Here is a 21,132-nt window from a genome sequence, read left to right on the forward strand (position 1 = left end):
CCAATATGATTTGGCAGATGGATGTGACACATGTCCCCTCTTTTGGAAAGTCTCGATTTGTACATGTCTCTATAGATACATTTTCACACATGATACATGCCACATGTCATTTTGGTGAGAAAGGTCACCATGTTCAACAACACTGCTTGTCTGCCTTTGCTGCCATTGGAAGTGCCCAAAAATATTAAAACTGACAATGGTCCATCATATGTTAATAAATTTATCCAAAAATTCTTTCTTATTTGGCATGTTAAGCATAGTACTGGTATCCCGTATAATCCACAAGGACAAGCCATAGTAGAAAGGGCCCATGCCACCCTCAAACATCAATTGCTTAAACAATCAAAAGGAAATCAGCTGCCTCCACAAGCTCATTTAGATCTAGCTGTTTTTGTACTCAATTTTTTGAATCCTGTAGCAGGTTCCACACAACCACCTGCTATGCTCCATTGGCAAATGGATGGCATGGTTAAGACTCAAAAAACACAAGTCCTTTGGAAAGATATCCAAACAGGTAAGTGGAATGGCCCGGCTGCCTTAATAACTTGGGGGAGAGGTTTCGCCTGTGTCCTAACAGATAATGAGAAAAACTTGTGGCTGCCCTCCTGGAACGTGAGGTCACGCTGGTGGAACCACCAACATCTCGAAGAATGAGTGATAGCACCCTGGCTGAAAGTGATGAGCCAGCTGCACCTCAGGGACCCACCTCATCAGCGACAACCAACAAATCCATGGCAGGGTCCAGGACTGAGATGATGCCCCCAGAGGAATGATAATTATAGATTTATAGTAAAAAATTTATAAAGGTGGGGGACAACTTCAAAATGCTCTTTTTATATTTACAGGTATAACAGCACTTTCATTCCTTCTGATTCTAATCTCAAGAGATTTCTGTTAATTGACTATTCCAAAGTTTTTGACCAGTCATACAATTATAAATCTAATAATCATAAAAAGGATATTATAATTCAATTTGGCCAAATATATTTGAGTGCACTCTAATTTTATAAATTGTCTTATATGTTTGTCTGTTGTCTATTTGTTTGTACAGTTGAGCTCAAAATTTTTTTTCTCTTTTCCTTTTCACCTTTTGAAAAAAATTTTTTTTCCTTAAAAGATATTCACTTATTATTGGATTGGCTTACAGATAAATATTATTAAATTAAAGGCATGCCTTTCTTTCCCCAAGTTGCTAACTGATCAAAGTGCCACCGAGATTTATTTTATAAAAGTAATGTGTATTGTCATCTACATGGAATAATCAGTTGCAATAATTGCAATAATCAGTTGTAAAATAAGAAGATATATATATTCATATTATTTGTTTGTCAAAGTAAATAGAGACTGTGGGTACTCCCTTTGGTGAATAAAGAAGTGGCCACCCAGAAAATAATCATTCTGGTCTTAATTCACTAAAGGGACCCCCTAGTAATTTTCATAATCTTATGGGAAACACACCACAACAAATATTGTCTCAATGTTATTATAAATTGATTACATTATCATTGAAGTTTAAATTCTAAATATGTTATAAATTGATTACATTGTTTATCATTGAAGTTTAAATTCTAAATATGTTATAAATTGATTACATTGGTTATCATTGAAATTTAAATTCTAAATATGTTATAAATTGATTACATTGGTTATCATTAATGTTTAAACACTCAATATGTTATTGTGATATGTCTACATTGGTCATCCTCAAAAGATTAATTTCTGTGGTATAAACAAAAGAGTGTTATTGGGAAAGATGCTTTTGGTACCAAACTACATTGAAGAACATAATGTTTTATATAACTATAATATTTATTACCACTCCTTTTCTGGTGTACAAAATGTATTCATACCCCCTAATTGTATGGGTCTTCTAACATTGTTTATGGTAATAACCTTTTGATTCAGATATTTGCCTTTCTCTTATGCTCCAGCCCCCTATGATAATAAGCACAGTTGTAGGCTGATTTATTTTCCTTAGATGACATCCTATAAAAAGGATAGCTACTTAGGGATTCAACCACAAGAACAACCATGATTGGCAATAATAACAGTTTAACTATATTTTTATTCCAAAATGCTTAATATCCAGGTAAAATTATAATATTTGAGTTCACTACTCCTCTTACAATGCTAATGTTATTGATCTTCTCTTCTGGGTGTTCAACAACCAAAGTTTAGAGACCAAAACTGAAGAGGTATCTGGGCTAAGAAGGCAGCCAATATTTTGGCCCTGGCCCTCCAAGGTCAACTATAACAATAAGATCCAGAACATGAGGGAACCATCTCCAAGATCCTGCATTTTTGGTGAGTCACCCAACCTCCTGAGCAGGGAGGTTGCTGAACACCAAAACAGTAATGATCCAACAAAAAGTGTGCCAAAGGAATGTCACCTGGAGGAAAAAATCTCCCATGCTTTCGCAGGAAGCAACATGGTCAAGCAAGGCCATGACATATCCTGATGGCTGACACTGACAGAAGAGCTAAGAGGCTCTATGCATGGTTCCAAGACAGTGCCTGTGGAGACTTAATTGACCTTGTTAGATAACAAGAGATTGACTTTATTTAATATAGGTCTCACTGTAACTTGGTCTAGAACATCCTGTAGAAAAGTATAACTATATAAGACAATAGCTATTTGAGTTCAGCAAAAGTTTTAAGTTTTTTAAGCCAACATTGTTTAAAAATAAAAAAATAAAAAAATAAATTTATTATTTGATTTTTCATCCTTTTACAGCCCCAATTAATAGAAATTATGCTTATAGACAGCTAAGCCAGTCAAACACACTATAGATCCTCACAATATATAGGGTCAAGGTATTGTTGGGTGTGCTCACTTTTCCTAAAAACACCTTCATATAAAACAAAAAGAAAGGGAGATATGTTGGGAGCAATGCTACATAATTCTAGGGAAAAATCATTTGAGTAGGCCTAGTTCTCCAGCCTACAGGCCAGCTATAACACTCCAAGACATAATTCCATTTTGGCCTCAGGTCACAAGGGAGATCTCAATGATCCCATGATGCTGTAATGCTCCAGGACAAGACCACACCTGTGGGAGACACCCTGGGAGGAACTAAATCTTCATCTGTGTAGTTCCTGGGAGGAACTAAATCTTCATCTGCATAGTTCCTCATTGTTCTTAGATTTCTGCCTCCCCCACCCAGTCTTTTGTTACACTTTGTTCATCCCAATGCGATCCTGAAATCTACATTATTCATTTGTTACATTTGTTTCTTCGGATGTACTAAATAAAAGGTGCTGCAAGCTAGGGCTTCTTGTCTTTGCCGCCCAGAGCAGCACTGATCAGACCCAAAGCTCAGCTTCTTCTCAGTCTCCTTTGTCTACCTTTCCTGTAATTCACCATGTGCTGCCATGGCTCTCAGGAGACTAGGACTTACTCCAGAGGTTCTGGTAACGTCCCCTTCCCCTGTTCCCTACAGCTTAGAACCACTCACAGGAAAAAAGAGAATGCGTTTGATGCATCTTACCACATTTCCAGCCACGGGGGAGGAAACTCGCCTGGTACAATTACACTCCTATAGTGGAGGTGGATTTGGGCCAGCAGATGGCCACACCCAGACAATGGGATGCTTCCAAAATTTCTCAGAACCAATCATAGGAGAAAAGAGATTGTGTTCCATTCACCTTACCACATCTCCTGCCATATGGGAATATTTTGGGATGGCACTACCCCTTACATATGTGGAGCTGGCTATCAGGCTTCTGTAAGGCTGTTCCAAGCAAATGGGATGCTTCTGAAATGGCTCAGAAAGTTTTTGCAGAAAAAGACAGATTACCTATATTCTGCCAGAACACATTTCCAGCCACGGGGGAGGATTCTGTCCTGCCACAACTACACTCCAGTAGTGGAGGTGGCTTCAGGGCCACTCAATGGCATCTCCCAGCAAATTGGATGCCTCTGAAATTGCTCAGCACTGCTCAAAGTAAAGATGAGAATTTGTGCGATCCAAATACCTACATCTCCTGCTACAGGGGAATATTTTGGGATGGCACAATGCTGCTCCCATGGAGGAGGTGGCATGGTAGCCACTGTTCAGCTGCTCCCAGCTAATGGGATGCTTCCAAAATGGATCAGAAAAAAATCACATGAAAAAAGCCATTGCATTCAATCTGCCATATCACATCTCCTGCCACATTGAGAATTGTGGCCTGGCACAACCCAGCTCCCATAGTGGAGGCAGATTCTGTTCCATCTTATGGAATTTCAAATCTAATCGGGTGCTTCTGTAATGGCTCAGAACCATTCAGAGGAATATGGTGAATGTGTTCCATCCAATTTCCCTCATCTGATGCAATGGGGGAATATTACAGGATTGGACAATTCCACTCCCATAGGGGTGGTGGTTTCCTGGCCACTGTACCACCATTCACAGCCAATGGAATGCTTACAGTATGGCTCAGAACCAATCACAAAAAAAGGAGATTGTGTTTCATCCAACTTATCACATCTTCTGAAATGGGGTAACATTTTGGGATTGCACTATCCCACTCCAGAAAAGGAGGCAGAGTCCTGGCCAATGTATGGCTTCTCCCAGCCAATGAGATGCTTCTGAAATGGCTCAGAACCAATCACAGGAAAAAAGACATTGCATTTCATCCACCTTACCACATCTCCTGCCACAGAGGAATATTTTGGGATGGCACTACCCTACTCCAGAAGTGGAGGCAGCATTCAGGCCACTGTATGGCAATTCCAAGCAAATTTTATGCTTATGAAATGGCTCAGAAACAATCACACAATAAAAGAGATTACCCGTAATTTTCCAGAACACATCTCCAGCCACGGGTGAGGATTCTGGCCTGGCACAACCCCACTCCAGTAGTGGAGGAGGTTTCTGGGCTACTCTACGGCCTCTCCCAGCAAATTGGATGCCTCTGAAATTGCTCAGAACTGCTCAAAGGAATGAAGAGCATGTGTGCGATCCACCTTACCACATCTCCTACCACCGGGAAATATTTTGGGATGGCACAATGCTGTGCACATAGAGCAGGCCAAATCCTAGCCATGCTATGGCTGCTCCCAGCTAATGGGATGCTTCCAAAATGGATCAGGAAACATCACACGAAAAAAGCCACTGCCTTCCATCTGCCATAATACATCTCCTACCATGTTGAGGATTCTGGCCTGGCACCAGGCAGCTCCAATAATGGAGGTGGATTCCCAGCCACCATACTGCCCTTCAAATCTAATGGGGTGCTATTGAAATGGCTCAGAAACATGCACAGGAATAAAGAGAAGGCATTCCATCCATTTTTCCTCATCTCCTGCAATGAGGGAATATTGCAGGATAACAAAATTCCACTGCTGTAGACATGGGGGATTCCGGGCAAATGTACCACTGCTGCTAGCTAATTGCTTGCTTCCCAAACCTCTAAGAACCACTCACAGGAAAAGGAGAATGAATTTGATGCACCTTACCACATTTCCTGCCATGGGGGAGGATCCTGGCCTTTCACAACCCTGCTCCTATAGTGGAAGTGGATTTGGGTCACCAGATGGCCGATCCCAGCTAATTGGATGCTTCCAAAATGGCTCAGAATCAATAACAGGAAAAAAGAAATTCCATTCCAAACACCTTACCACATGTCCTGCCAAGCGTGAATATTTTGGGATGGCACTACTCCACTCCAGAAATTTAGGCAGATTTCAGGCCACTGTAAAGCTGTTCCAAGCAAAGAGGATCCTTATGAAATGGCTCAGAAATAATCCCAGAAAAAAGAGATTACCTAGAATTTGCCAGAACACATCTCTAGCCACGGGGGAGGATTCTGGCCTGGCACAACCCCACTCCAGTGGTGGAGGCAGATTCTGGGCTAGTCTAAGGCCTCTCCCAGCAAATTAGATGCCTCTGAAATGGATCAGAACTGCTCAAAAGAAAGATGAGAATGTGTGTGATCCTTCTAACATCATCTCCTGCCATGGGGGATTATTTTGGGATGGCACAATGCCTCGCCCATAGAGGAGGCCATATCCTAGACACTCTATGGCTGCTCCCAGCTAGTGGGATGCTTCTGAAATGGCTCAGAAGCAATCACAGGAAAAAAGAGATTGCATTGCATCCACCTTACCACATCTCCTGCTTCAGGCGAATATTTTTGGGATGGCACTAACCCACTCCAGAATTGGATGGGGCTTTCAGACCACTGTAAGGTAGTTCCAAGCAAATGGGGTGTTTCTGAAATGGCTCAGAAACGGTCACAGAAAAAAAGAGATTACTTATGATCTGCGATAACACATCTCCAGCCACGGGGGAGGATTCTGCCCTAGCACAACCCTACTCTGGTAGTGGATGCGGATTCCAGTCCACTGTACAGCCACTCCCAGAAAATTAGATGCCTTTGAAATGTCTCAGAACCATTCACATGAAAGAAGAGAATGCATTCCATCCACCTTTCCAAGTCTCCTGCCACCATGGAATATTTTAGGATGGCACAATGCCACTCCCATGGAGGAGGTGGCATGCTAGCCACTGTTCAGCTGCTCCCAGCTAATGGGATGCTTCCAAAATGGATCAGAAAAAATCACATGAAAAAAGCCATTGTGTTTGAGCTGCCATAACATATCTCCTGCCACATTGAGCATTCTGGCCTGGCACCTGGAATCTCCCACACTGGAGGCAGCCTCTGGGCCAACATACAGCACTTCAAATCTAATGGGATGCTTCCAAAATGGTTCAGAACCAATCACATGAAAAAAGAGATTGCATTCCATCAACATTACTACATCTCCTGCCACAGGGGTATATTTTGGGATGACACTACTCCACTCCAGAACTGGAGGCACATTCCAGGCAACTGTATGGATGTTTGCACCTAATGGGATGCTTCCAAAATGGCTCAGAAACAATCACAGAAAAAAAGAGATTATTAATGGTCTGCCATAACATATTGCCAGCCACGGGGGAGGATTCTGGCTACCTCATGGCAGACCCTTTTAATGCTCTGCACCTTTCTGTGTCTCAATTTGGTCTGTGAAAGCTGGGGTGATCGGAGAATCACCATCAGAGCATGTATTTGGGACCAAGAGAGCTGAGAGTTAGAAGCACCTGCTCCAGGCCAGGGTCTATCAGGGTCAGTGACCCAGGGCTATGGAACCTCCCCTCTACCATGAAGAAGCTCTCTGTGCCTCACTTAACTGATTACTCAGGCAATGTAATTTCCTCATTTTTGAATCAATCCCAACTCTGTAGTTCCCTACCTAAATATAGTTAGAGTGGGGACTCCCCATCAGAGTAGAGTGAGAGGCCCTGGTCCCACTGAGATATCTAGGTAGGAGATGGCAGGATTAATTCATGAACACATGTAAATGAAACACCTATTTTGTGCAGGCATGTTTCCAGTCACTTAGCAACTAATTTAGGGAGAAAAACAGGCAAAACACTCAGCCTTTTCCTGCCTCCATTCTCATCAGAGAAGGAGACAGTCCCCCTAGACTGCCTGGCAGGTGGGGGCTACAAGAGGATGTGGAGGCCACCCTCTCCTGACCTCTATGCCTGAATTCCTTCACCCCAACTGTGAGGAGGATGAGGAAATCAAGAAGTGAATGGGCTTAGAGCCAAGACAGAAGGCTTCTGTCTCCAGAGTAGGGGACATTTGAGGAACTGAGTTTGAGGGGGGCTGGGAAATCCCAGATTCCAAAGTGTTGTTGACTGCTAGTAGAGGGATGGGGGCTAGGGCTTTGCCTTCAGGAGGAGGAAGACAGGCAAGCAGGCAGCAAAGGGGCTGCTGGGGGCTGTGAAGAGCAGGTCCCTGTGAAGATAGACTCTCTACCGCAGACCATCCCAGTCAGACATGCACACATGATTCTGTATGAAGGCTGTAGAGAAGCATTGAGAAGCATACTGCTCACATGAGCCTCATATATTTGTGCAGTGCCCATCTGGATGTGGGGTGGACACTACCCTGAAGAGTTCTGTCCAATCCCAGACCTGGCCAGACTAACTAGCTATTTCCTACATCCTGATCAGCATGCTGGGCTGACTTCTCCACAAATGTACACATTCCTGACCCAGCTGGAGAACCTAGTGACTAGTGAGGCCAAGCCTGAGGATGAGGAGGCCTGGGAGGTGTGTCTGAGGGCATGGGTTGAGTGGTCTTGGCTGAGAGTCACTGGGTAGGAGCTCTGAACACTGGATTCTCATCCACTGAGTGAGAACAAACTCCTCAACTGGCAACAGGTGTTCCAACCAAGGTGTACCGGCAGTGATTGGATTCAGCAGAGGCAAAATCTCAACCCATTCCAATCCTATCAACACATCTTCCAGCAGTGATGGATCTCTAGTCACTGATTATCCTTTCACTGAGATGCAGTCACCTCCCAGTGTGGTAGCAGAACCTGTTTCCAAAATCACCAGAAACCACCCGACTCAGAAGTAGTACAGCCTGATGCCATTCCACCTCTGACAGCATATCTTCTGGCTGCTGTGATCTCTAGCCAGCTGAGTCTCCACCCACTGAGATAGAACCACCTCCCAGAGTGGCAGCATGCATTTCATCCAAAGTAGTACATCAGCAAGCTGACACAAGAGAAGTTGAGCCTGACTCCATTCCACCTCAAGCACATCTTCCAATGAAGTTGATCTCTCCCTACCAGATTTTCTGTTCACCAAGATAACTTCACCTCCCTCTGTGATAATGCACCCTCTTTGCAAGGAAAAGGAGGGGGTCAGATAATAGATGTTAACTCACACCTCATTCCACCTCTGGCAGCATATCCTCTGACTGCTGGGTCTCATTTCTATTCTTTCTCAGTCAGAAGATCCTGTCTAGTTACATATCTTATACTCCACTTTACTTTCCTGCTTTCTCTCTTGGTCTCTCCTCAACTCCTTTCTCCCTCCAGGTACACAGGGATGGAATCAAGATACCCCTGTCAGAAGAGCTCAATTCCCAGTGGATCATCAGGGTCAAACACACCAGCAGTTATAGTCAGTAATATAGGATTTAGAATGCATGAACAGATGTACCATGCAAATTCTCGAAGGGACTGAGGGGCCTGCTAAGGTGGGGATGGGAAGGGACAAGCAGGTGGAGAGGGCTCAGGGGAGGACTGTTTTTGACAGAACTCATAGCTGCCTTGAGCAGCAAGAGGGTGAGTGAGGAAGGGAGAGAATCCACATGGTCAGTGGAGATTGAAGGATGGCCTGAGGAGACCCAGAGCAAGAGACCCCAGGTGAGGAGACCTCAGATGATTTAACTGGAGTCAACAAATCCAGGAATCAAGCAAGGAGCTGTGCAGTGTCCACAGATCCCACAGGCATGAGGGTGTAGGCAGACATGGCATTGTGCCATACAAACCAGTGTACACTCACCTGAGTGGCCTTGGCTCAGAGGCTCTGTGTCCAGGTCACAGTGAAGATGAGACAGTTGGAGTAGAGTTCAAAGTGTCCATGGGCTTCCAACACCCTTTGCTGCTCCACCCTCCTTCCATGCAACAGAATCTCCTGAAGCATGACTTGCAGTGACCGAGCTCTGAGCAGAGAGCTGAAAAAAATGGGATTTGTTGCCCCATAGCAGCCATTCAGGACAAGAAACTATTACTGTTTGCATGGTGTGGGTAAAGATGAGGAGTGCTGTAAGCAGACACAGCTTTTGCAGAGAGACATGAGAGAACCCACCAGCTGAATGTGACATCTCATCTCTTATCTGAATGTCTGTGATCCTGTGGCCCATCAGCTTGTTACTGGCTACTTAGGTTTACAAGCTCAGGTGCATTTTCTCAACAATGAACAAATCAAAGGAGGCCATTCATTTTGGAAAAAATAAAAAAGATTTACCAAAAGCTAACTCCAAAAAGATGAGAGGGGGCATTTTCCTTAAATCACCATCTCACCATTCTTAGCATTTATTGGAGACTTTACTATAAAGGAACAGTAAGGGAGGGAATATAATGGAACAGTAGAAAAGTTCAGACTTCTATCCTTTCCAGGACCTCCCATGCCTAGGGGAATGGAATGGGGTTTGACATCCAGATGCCAAGATCTGCATATTCCATCCATTCATCAGGGCTGATGTTTATGCTCTAGGCAGGAGAAATTTTAGGGGGAAAATTCAACTTAAGTTGCCTTTTGTGGTCCCAATTACAATCTCATTGAATGCTGGCAATGAGAACTGACAACTGAGATAGAATGCTAGAATGTGAAATTATTATAGACAGCTATGTTAGTCAGAAGTTTTATAGGAAGTCAGATAGGGGTGGGCCCTCAGCAGAGAGTCAAGACACAAGGTGAAAACATACTACAACTGTGATCAGAGATGAATCAGTCGGAGGCCAGACCTCAAGATAATAATAAAAGGACCAGGCCTACATACTTTCCCAAGGGATAAGTGATAACACCTGGTCTAATAAACTCTAGATAGGCATCAGTCACCTCAGTGGGCAACCAAGACCTCGAGATCCATCACCTATCCAAGTTCTTTATTCTTTCCACGCACACTTGTTTTGTAACTTGTTCCCCTATTGCCTCATTATTACCTAAGCAACTATACTTGTAACCATATTGGCTAATTATAGCTTTAACCCATGTTGTACCCACATGGTTTGTGCTCTATAAAACTTGGCTGTAAAGTGGGATCCTTGGCTACCCATTCAGGACCCCTCCTACCTCTCAGGAGCCATCCTCTCAATAAACCTTTCCTACTCTTAACCTCTGTTGTTTCTAGAATTCATTCTTCAGTTGTAGAGAACATGAATTCAGTGTATCAAACACCTAACAGGTTGGGAATTATATTTCCCTTATATCCTATTTGGAGGTCCTGATTTCATCCCTCTATCAAAATTACTCCCTCTTCCCCCTCTTCATGTGAACTGGGAATGAGATGCTTAACATCTCAGCCATTAAGGAAATATGATCTACAAAAGCAGTGAGATTTTCCTTCACTCCCGCTATGGCACCTATTATCAGTACAATTTAAGGAAACAAGTGTTAAGGCTACAGAAAACCTGGAACATATACACATGGTACAGGATCTATGTGAAATACTTAGGCATTTTTTTGGGGGGGAAATAAGTATAGATTTATAAACAGTGCTGAAAAAACCTTTTTTCCCTTTGAGGCCTAGGGTATGAACAGCTTCCCTCACCACCAATGATCCTTAGAAAGTGACAAAATATACTGATAGCCCAAGAAGGACAGAGGTCTGGATTCTTTTCCCAAAAAAGGTAAAATATATGGCTGAAAGTGATAAAGCAAGTATGAAGAGCTGCATCCTCTCTCTGCCACCTTTCCTTATTATAAAACACCCTTGCCCATCTGTAAACAGATGATGTGAGGAAAATGGGTCACTCTAACACCTTGAAGCTAGCTTTAAATAAATCCTTCTTACCCAATTATATGCCCTCCTTTGGTGTGCTCAGTGACAAGCACCCTATAAGCCTAAGTGGCTGGTAAAACTTTGGGTGACCACAAAGCAACATTTGTCCCTGCTCCTGAGAGCCATGCATCCTAGCAATCACTTGGGAAAGAGACTGCTTGCTCATGGCTAGCTCAACCTGCTCTTGGGACTTCAGAGACATGCCGGCACCTACCTGCCAGGAACACCTTCAAACCCTGAAAATTCTCCCTTTTCCCATCTTCTGCATAAATCTGCCTATAAATGCTTTTGTTCATTAATAAAAAAATGGTTTTGGAAGCTCAATCTAGTACAAGTTCCAGGTTCCATCCTATTCAGAGCTGATGGGCTCTGCCTGGTTTCCCCCTGAAAGTGTGCTCCAAGGATCTACTCTCTGCAAGTTTGGACCTATTTTAGGTCATTCAGCAGTGCCAATTGGGTGGGGCAAGGACCTTCACTCTTTGGGGCCATTCAGATCTATTGCAGGTCATTTTGGTGTGAGAAGAGATTGGCGTGAGGAGAGATTCAGAGGATAAAGAAAAAAATTTCCAGACATTTGTTTTGGTTTCATTTGGTTTAGAATATTCCTTTGCTTTGGTCCACTTTGATATGCTTTTATTTGCTTTTGCACTTGCACCATTGAGGTAAATCCCCAGCATATTTTTCTCTTCTTATAAGCATTTTTATTCTAGGATGAGCAGCAGGATTTCATTCAGTACCACCTAAAATTATATCAGCCATTTTGGTTTCAAGTCATTCTGAGGTTTCTTTCTGAGCCAATATGGAATTCAAGGTTCTTGAGTCATTTGTCCACAAAATATTAGAATAAAATTTTTAAAATATAAAAAGAACCCTGCTAGTGTGTTTAAAAAGCTCTGTTATAAACTGGTCAAAAATGAAAATGCTCATGCCACTTTGCAGCTCCCTAATAAAGCTTTAGTTATCTATAACTTAAAAGGGGTGTTTATTCCCTCATTGTTGAAAGTAAATGTACTTTTAGGGTGCCAATACTAGTGTCTCAATAAGCATATGATTATATTAAGGTAGTGGTAGTGGGAAGATAATCTTGATTCCATTGGGAAACAGGTTTTCATAATTTTATTGGGAAAATAGATTTTCCTGTACTGCTGAAGTTTCTTTTTGGTAAACAGCATCTTTCTAAAAGAAAAAGCATGAAGGAGAAATTGAGGTATGTATAGAGTATGTCCTCAAATGACTAGCATTGCATTCATGAATACTGTGTATCTTGCAATGAATAGTGTGGAAGCTGTTCATTTTTCAACCTGAAATAAAATACTTTCAAGAACTTTAAAGAAAGGGGTGGGGTGAATTTATTGTGATACACCATATATATGAAAGCATGCTGATTTCATAGGGATGTCTTTTAAAAGATTCATTAGGGCTTGGGATTTAGCTCAGTGGATTAGCCACCTGCTGCACAAGTGCAAGGACCCGAGTTCGATCCCTGGTACCAAAAAAAAAAAGTTTCATTAAAATAAGATTGGCTAAGATACAGATATTTTGCCTTTGTGTTTTTATTTGTAGGGAATATTGTTTCTAAATTGGATTATTTTTCATATTAGATAAGACACAAATTTTTGACCATCTATATGTAAATGCCAACACAATAAAATGTCTTAAATTTTCTAAGATCTATAATAAATTAAGGTAAAGAATAAAAGCTTCAAAAAATTCAAATTCAGTTTAATTAGGCAAATTATCTGCTTTGAGATATATATTTCCAACCTGGTTACAACCTCAATCCTACCTTCAGATATGCAAATAGAAGATTAAATATTGCATAAGACTAATGGAAAACATGACAATAATATAACTTTTTAAAAGCTGATAAATTATAATTTTAAGTCATTGCTTTATGTGTGTTGGCATAAATGCACATATTATGTTATGCCTAACTGTGTACTTGTATGTATATATTGTTGAGATCGTACCAAATTCCTTTTTTTTTAAAGTGCTCAATAACTTAAAAACATTAACCCAAATACCTATTTGTTCACGTGACTTTTTTTTTGGTACCAGGGATTGAACTTGGGACCTTACACTTGAGAGGCAGGTGGAGGAAGCACTGAGTTAAATACCCGGCACCTGTTCACATGACTTTTTAAAAATGCTTTTAAAAAGGTCAAGCATTGTGATGAATTCCTGTAATCTCAGAGTGCAAAAGGATGACACAGTAAGACTGCCATGAGTTCAAGGCCACCCTGGGCTACATACTGAGACCCTGTCTCAAAAAAAGCAGTTTTAGAGGATATAACACATGGGCTAGGGATTTAGCTCAGTGGCACCTTGTCTGTCTCAAAAGTGCAAGGTAATGAGTTCTATCCACAGTACTCCCCCCCAAAAAAGTTTTAAAGGATATAACAAAGGTTATATCAACTGCTAATGTAAATTTTCCCTGCATTAGCTAATCAAATTTATATTTGAGATGTTTTAACTTTAGAAAAAGTTTCAGTTTCACAAATGTTAAAAATACTAATGGCTGGGTGTGGTTCATACACCCATAATACTAGCACTCCAGGAGCAGGAGCTGTGAGTTTGAGGCCATCCTGGGATACATAATCAGTTCAAGGCCAGCCTGAATTACATTGTGAAACCCTATCTCAAATAATAAATTAAAGAGGATACAAAATATAATTAAAATTTTTGAGTTTGTTCAGATCTAAGAAATCAGAGTCAGTTAAACATTGAGACAATATAAATATACCAAAGTCTGGGCATTCCTTTATGTCAAAATTTAAATTATTTAGCTTCTCAAACAATGACATAGCACTAGTCAATAAAAAGAATTCTTCTAAATTTGTACCGGGGTCCTATTTTTTGAAAGACAGTAGTTTAAAATGTTTGTGTGTTTGAGGTATTATTATTATTATTTTTTTGGTACTGGTGATTGAACTCGGGTCCTTGAGCTTGAGCTGCAGGTGGCAAAACCACTGAGCTAAATCACCAGCCTGAAATCTATCAATATTTTCCTAGACATTAAAAAGTTTATAGCAATAATGGCCGAGTCCCTGATAACAAAATGAAAATCATGTCTTTTAATAAATAGCAAGTAAAGGCCCAGGTCTACCTATTTCTCACCTGTATAATGGTCTGCATGCCATGACTACCATAGTTTCAGGATTCACTTCTTCCAAAATGTTCTCAAGACTGTTTTCTTAACCAAGAAAGGTTTATGGAGCCTGACAGCTTCTACTTGTTTATTCTACTCAGCAGAGAATGAGTTAGATAAGAGGCCTCCCCTATGGTTTATTAAGATTAAAAAATGGAAACACATTTAAATGTTTCTATTCATTAGACATTATCTAATAAAAATCTATGAGAGCTTTCTAAGTCTGTATAAAAAACAGGCAACTTTGTCTTATGCACTAACGTGTGTCTAAATAAGCACTGTCCAGCCATGCTGTACTTCTTCCTAATTTCCTGAAAAAGCTGAGTCCACATTTACATAGTTATTAACTCACTCAACTCTAAAATGATGATACAAAATAAATATTTCTCCCTACAGTTCTTAGGAGTTTCCAGATTTTCTGACCTATTCCATTTCCAATGACCACAATTAATAAAGTTCACTTTATGGTCTTCCAAGTAGATTCACTTATGGGTATCCTTGTTTCCCAAAATAGTTTGCTTTGAGTAGCATAAAAAATGTGATTATGAATAATTCATTGTGAGCAATATAAAGATTCAAGTTCAAAGGCCCCCAAAAAACTATTCAAAAGTTTAAATAATATTCTGTTATAGTGTATGCAAAGGGAAATTTGAGATATTGACAAATTTAAATTTTTTTTCCCAAAAAAAGTTAGATAATTACTTGTGGGGCCAGTGATTTACCTCAATGGTCCCACTGACTGCCTCAAAAGCTCAAGGTCCCATGTTCAATGCCCAGTACCAAAAAAAATTTTTTAAATAGATAAATAAAAGCTCGAAATTATTTACAATTAAGTTAAAATACTAAAGACATTTGTTAAATATGAATTCATATATTCTTTGTTTAAAGCTTATGAAGGATAGCACCTGGGGATTTAGCTCAGTGGTTCCACTGCCTGCCTTGAAAGTGCAAGGTGCCAAGTTCGATGCCTGGTACCAAAAAAAAAAATTAAACAGATAAATAAAAGCTCGAGGTTATTTACAATTAAGTTAAAATACTAAAGACATTTGTTAAATATAAGTTCATATATTCTTTGTTTAAAATTTATAAATGATAGGGGCCGGGGATTTAGCTCAGTGGTTCTGTCACCTGCCTCACAAGCACAAGGATGCAAGTTTGATCCCCTATACCAAAAAAATATTTATAGATGATGCTGGGGATTTAGCTCAATGGTTCCACTGCCTGTCTCGAAAGTGCAAGGACCCAAATTTGATCCCCAGTATTTAAAAAAAGATAAAATATTTATAAATGTTAACATTTAAATATTACATATATTTCATAAGTTGTTGATATATGTCTGATATATATCACTAACATAAGCTCAAATATCTAAAAGTAGAGTTTTATCAAAATGCAGCTCAACTAGTGAAAATGAGTTTAAGAAAATGTCTCAAAGTGATTAAGCATTATATCTTTTCATCATTTTAAGTTATTTGTGTGAGCACAATATATTTCATATTTTAATAACAGTTTTTAAAGTCTTAAAAAGTCTTTTGATATAAAGATTTGGGGTGGGGGTGTACCAGGGATCGAACTCAGGATGTTTTGCTTGAGAGGAAGGTGGCAGATCCACTGAGCTAAATCACCGGCCCCTCTTTTGATATAAAGATCTAATAGCTCCAAGTTACCTGGTCTGTTTTTTAAAATTTATATATATATTTATTGGTACATATTAGGTATAAAATGCATTTACATTTATCATTGGGTGTTTGTACCAGAACATGATGTATCTTAGTTTTTATTTTTTCTCCCATTACCTGTGTGCCCTTTGCCAACTGGTCTGTTAATGAGTTTGTTTATGCTGCCTAATGCTAATAGTTTTAAGAGACAGTAAAAGGCTGGCTTGCTTCTCTATAATAAGTAAAATGTTATTTGTCTATCTAGTCTTTGTTTAAATTTAGTACTTAAAATGAGTTTTTATTTTGAAATCTCTTTGTTTTTACTCAAACTCCTTATAAGTTCAAAAGCAATGATTTTGGGTGTTTCCAACCTCAAATATGTTATATATGTGTGTTCTTTTTTAGACATCTAGTGCTTACATCAGCATATGACAGTTTGAGACACAAATATGATCCAATAACAATTTTCAAATACTAATGATCCAGTGGCATAATTTTATAATATAAAAGTTCTGTTTCTGTTATAAATTGATCATATTTGTTAACAGTATAATCTTTGAATAAAATGTTTCCAGAGACAGTTTGTTAAAATATTTCTAAAAATTGTAATACACAAAAACAATGTCAAAATCTGTTTAAAAGTATAAAGCTTAAGATAGAGATCTGTTCTTAATAAAAGTTAAAGGAAAACCATTTTTAAAGGCTACAGATTTGTCAAAATAATTTCTTGTGTTCTCTACTGTTTTGTTAAAATTAAATGCTTAAATAAATAAGTTTTTAAAAGTTCATTTTCCTTAAATATTATGCAGGGCAGCTCCTCCTTTTTCTGCAAGTCAGTTGATAATAACTGCTTATTTTCTGTTATACAGGAGGAACATGAAACTAAAATTTAGCTGCCTACTTTTATTCAGCTACCTCACAAATAAGCTCAAATGAGAGTTCAACACTAACCCCAAACTTTGGAGAGTTCAGATAGTAGACATTATTTGTTATCTTAAGTAGGTTCAACTATTTTGCCTAAAAATGTTGAATTTTTCTCTTAAATATTTTTAGAACTTTCCCTCAATTGTGCTAGACTGGTTTCCAGAAGAACTCGTCATGTGAAAGTTAAGTGTGAGAACTATATTCTATTGTATCATAAAAATTTTTGCTAGTTGCATACACCAAAGGTAGTTGGTTTGCTAAATAAATGGCACTGAAGAAAATCCTGACCTAAGTGGCACTACGTGTCCAAATGTTTCTGACCAAAGAAAATTAGACAACAGTACTTATAGATATCTGACATTAAACTGTACATTTTACAGGCCAAATACATAGTCTAGGGCTTTATAAAATAAGTTAAAGCATTATTAACTCTAAAAATATCATGTACAAGATAAAGTCCCCTTTTAGTACTTGTGATAGCATTTCAGGTGGAAACAGACATATATACAAAAAACAACCCAGATTCTCTGCTGTTAAGCATATAATTCAAAGAAATTTCAGAGTACTGAGAAAATTTTAGTTCATTTATGAATGATGTAAAATGTTGATTTGTGGGATTTAAAATGTTTCCTTTAAAAAAAAAATGTACCCAGAATACATAAGCTCTGTACAGAGAAAAATATAAAAGTTCTGTATGACCATGTTTGATTACACTACATAATTTAGAATGGAAAATCACTAGGTGAACATTTTTCTATCTTACTCATTCCCCTGAAAGCACTGATTTGTGAGCTATCATTAATATTTAGTTGGGCTGGATTTATGGAACAAGATCTTATTTTCAAAATGGCATAAATTTTCCTTTAAGGACTCTATTTTTAGCAGCCATTCTATCTCTAAAGGTTAACAATTTACAGAGCAAATGTTTTAACTACTGTATACTTTTTCTACTTTGTACTCCCCATTTATAATATTTGCAAAAGGGTAATGTCTATGAAAAATTCTTTCACTCTCCCAACCCATCTTAGTCAAAAGTGTTTCCTCCTCTCATCTCTGACCTAATTGGGGAAATGTGGAAGACACCAATCCTGCAGAGACTGGTAAACAAGGAGTTTAAACCAATAATGGTGCCACATGCCTGTAATCCCAGCTCTTAGGAGGCTGAGGCAGGAGGACAACCATAAGTTCAAGGCCAGCTGAGACTACATAGTGAGTTCAAGGCAAGCTGGAATTACAGAGTGAATTCTGTCTCAAAGACAAAACAAAACAAAAACAATTTAACTGAAGTGGTGTCACTAAAATAACTGAAAATACATTTTAACAGCAATTTACACTGAGGGAAATATGGTTCTGAGGTATTTATGTAAACAGAGATTATAAATAAATAAATTTGCAAATAAGTATGCTAAAGAAATTTGTAGATACATAATTTTCATGATGATATACCACCTGCATTTTGCTAACAATATTTCCTGAAAAATTAGCAACTCTATAGTTATATTTCATGATAAAATACTACTGACTTTCAGGGGCAATAATTACATTGGCTTATTGTGACATATGCCAGTTGTAAAAATTCAGACAAAAAAGTTGATAAATTCCTGAAATAACTAATTGAAGTTTTTTTGTCAAAACAGAGGAATGTAAAGAAATAGCCTGAGCCTGCAATTCATGAATTAAAAGTTTTCTCCCAGGCAGGGTAGGTGGTGAAAGTGAAGTAGGCCTAAGAAATATATTATCTTGTAAAATTTCCACACAGAGCTAACCTAATTGTAAGTGATAAACCTAATATGCCAAGCAGTAATACAAATGCCAACATAAATAGTTCCTCACCACCTTGAGATTAATATAAAAGTAGCTTGAAACTAACCAACACCAGTGCTAACCCTAACCTAATCCTGGCTCCTAATTGTGGGCTGCCCTTTTTCCACCAGCCTCCCTGTCTGTGCTAGCCCCTCCCCACACATCCAGACCCCTCCTTACTTGCTGCACCTCACACTCCTGCTGCTCAGCATGAGGGATGCCTAGGTCAGGCTTTGCGGGAAGGTGATGCCTGGAATTGGTGAGGCTGGAGTGGGCTTGCTGGAAGATGAGGCCTAGCATGAGCTTGGCAGCAAGGTGAGGCCTGGGGTTGGTGAAGCCTGGGAAAGACTTGGCAGGAAGGTGATGTCTGGGTTGGTGAGGCTGGGGCAGGGGTTTAGTGGGAAATGAGGCTTGGGGTTTGTGCAGCTGGGGCAGGCTTGGTGGGAAGGTGAGGCTTGGGACTGGTGAGACCTGGGCAGGCTTGATGGGAAGGTGAGGCCTGGGACTTGAGAGGCTTAGCACGGGCTTGGGCAGAAGGGGAGGTCTAGGATTGGTGAGGCCTGGGATAGGTTTGGTGGGAAGGTGAGGCCTGGGGTTTGTGCAGCTGGGGTGGGCTTGGTGGGAATGTGAGGCCTGGGACTGGTGAAGCCTGGCACCAGTATGGGGGGAAGGTGAGGCCTGGGGTTGGTGAGGCTGGCAGGTGCTCACACCTGAACCTGCCCAGGGGAGGAGGGCCAAGCTCATGATAGGAGGCTCCTCACCTGCTGTGGAGAGAGATGAGCAGTGCTCTGTGGTGACCCCTCTGGAAGGCCCTCTGCTGGACATAAAGCATGGCTGACTGCAGTGCCCTCCTTAGGAGGCTGGAAGGATCCAGAAATGAGGGTGTGCAGCTGGTAAGGTCGTGGGAGCAGGCAGAGCCTGGCTACAGGATGAGGAGGGGCATGGCCAGGCTCCTCAGCTGTGGGTGCCCTGGAGGGGGTCATGGGAGGGGTGGGGCCACAGCAGTGGGTGAGTTCATGAAGAGGAGGGGCATAGCTCAGGAGCACCAGGATTGGGCACAACAGGGTGAGTCACCAGAAGGGGGGTGAGCCTGGCTACAGGATGAGGAGGGGCATGGCCAGACTCTTCAGCCTTGGGCATCCTGGGGCTCTCATGGGAGGTGCAGGACTTGGGTTCAAGAAGAGAAGCAGTGTAGTCCAAGAGCACTAGGATTGGACACAACAGGGCGGGTTATTGGAGGGGGTGGAGCCTGTTTACAGGAGAGGCATGACCAGGACACCTCATTTTTGGTGTCCTGGTGCTGGATCATGGGAGGAGTGGGGCTGGTCACACCAGGAGACAGGCCTTGGTTCAGGAGGAGGAGGTGTGTAGCACTGAAGTGCCTTGATTGGGCACAGCTTGGTGGGTCATGGCAGAGGGTGGAGCCAGGACACCTCAGCTGTGTGTATTCTTGGGCTGTAATGAGAGGGGTGGGGCCTGGGTTCTGGAGGAGGAGCAGTGTGGCCTGGGTGAGGCAGGATTGGGCACAGCAAGCTGGGTCATGGGAGAAGGAGCCTGGTCTGGGCACCTCTCAGGTGTGGGCGCCCTGGGGCCAGTCGCAGTAGTGTCCATCTCTGATCAAGCAGCAATGCCCTACCAGCCTGGCCTTCTCAGCCCTTTTGTCCCACTGAAGAGAGGCTATGAAGAAGGGGAGCCTTGGGGGTGTCCACCCGCAACTACAGTACCCAGAATTCTTGGCCTGACAGGCCACACCCAGGAGTACAGTACCCAGAAGACGCTGTGTGCCCCAATCAAGAACTACACTACCCAGAATCCTTGGCGTGCACCCGGCCAACTAAGTTACCCAGAAGATTATGCATGCCCACCAAAGGCAGAACCATTAGCCCACCCCTCCCCCATTATGGTATCCATAATCCTCAGTGTGACTCTCCCAGAACTACAGTACCCAGAAACTAGCATCCCACCTCCCATCATGGTTCAGAGTATCCTCCCCAGGACACCACTTCCTCCATGACTATGGTACCTGGAAGGCTCCCTCTGCCTCCCACCACAAGGATCAAGGTATCTGTTGTAGTCAGTGATTTGCAAGGGAATAGATTTAATAGGGGACACATGTAATTTATAGGATTATTTTATAATATTTACACAAAAAGTCAAATGCAGGAGTGCAAAAGATCTGTGTGCTACAGACATAAAGAGTCCAGCCAAGGCATGGAGGCCACAGCAATGTCCTGCACAATTCCAGCCAAAGGCTTAGAGCCCACA

The 21,132-nt window shown here is 41.1% G+C and overlaps 1 long non-coding RNA gene across 6 annotated transcripts in view; it reads right to left on the reverse strand.

Moving 5' to 3' along the window:
* Positions 1-19,829, reverse strand: part of LOC110345769 (uncharacterized) — a 57,322-nt gene extending 37,493 nt beyond the window's left edge. For 4 of the 6 annotated variants that reach the window (XR_002389371.2, XR_015447933.1, XR_015447932.1 and 1 more), the window contains exons 1-2: positions 19,629-19,829; positions 9,333-9,504 (exon numbers count right to left, since the gene is read on the reverse strand). This is a non-coding gene — a long non-coding RNA (uncharacterized LOC110345769). Of the gene's footprint in view, positions 1-9,332; positions 9,505-19,047; positions 19,603-19,628 lie in introns of those variants that run through there. The other 2 variants (XR_015447931.1, XR_015447930.1) reach the window with 2 other exon arrangements.
* Between the last annotated feature and the right edge of the window lie 1,303 nt (positions 19,830-21,132).

The sequence above is a fragment of the Heterocephalus glaber genome, unplaced genomic scaffold, assembly GCF_053883595.1.
Source record: "Heterocephalus glaber isolate CG9 unplaced genomic scaffold, H.glaber_assembly_v1.0 deba00001781, whole genome shotgun sequence".
In the NCBI taxonomy this organism is placed as follows: Eukaryota; Metazoa; Chordata; class Mammalia; order Rodentia; family Bathyergidae; genus Heterocephalus; species Heterocephalus glaber.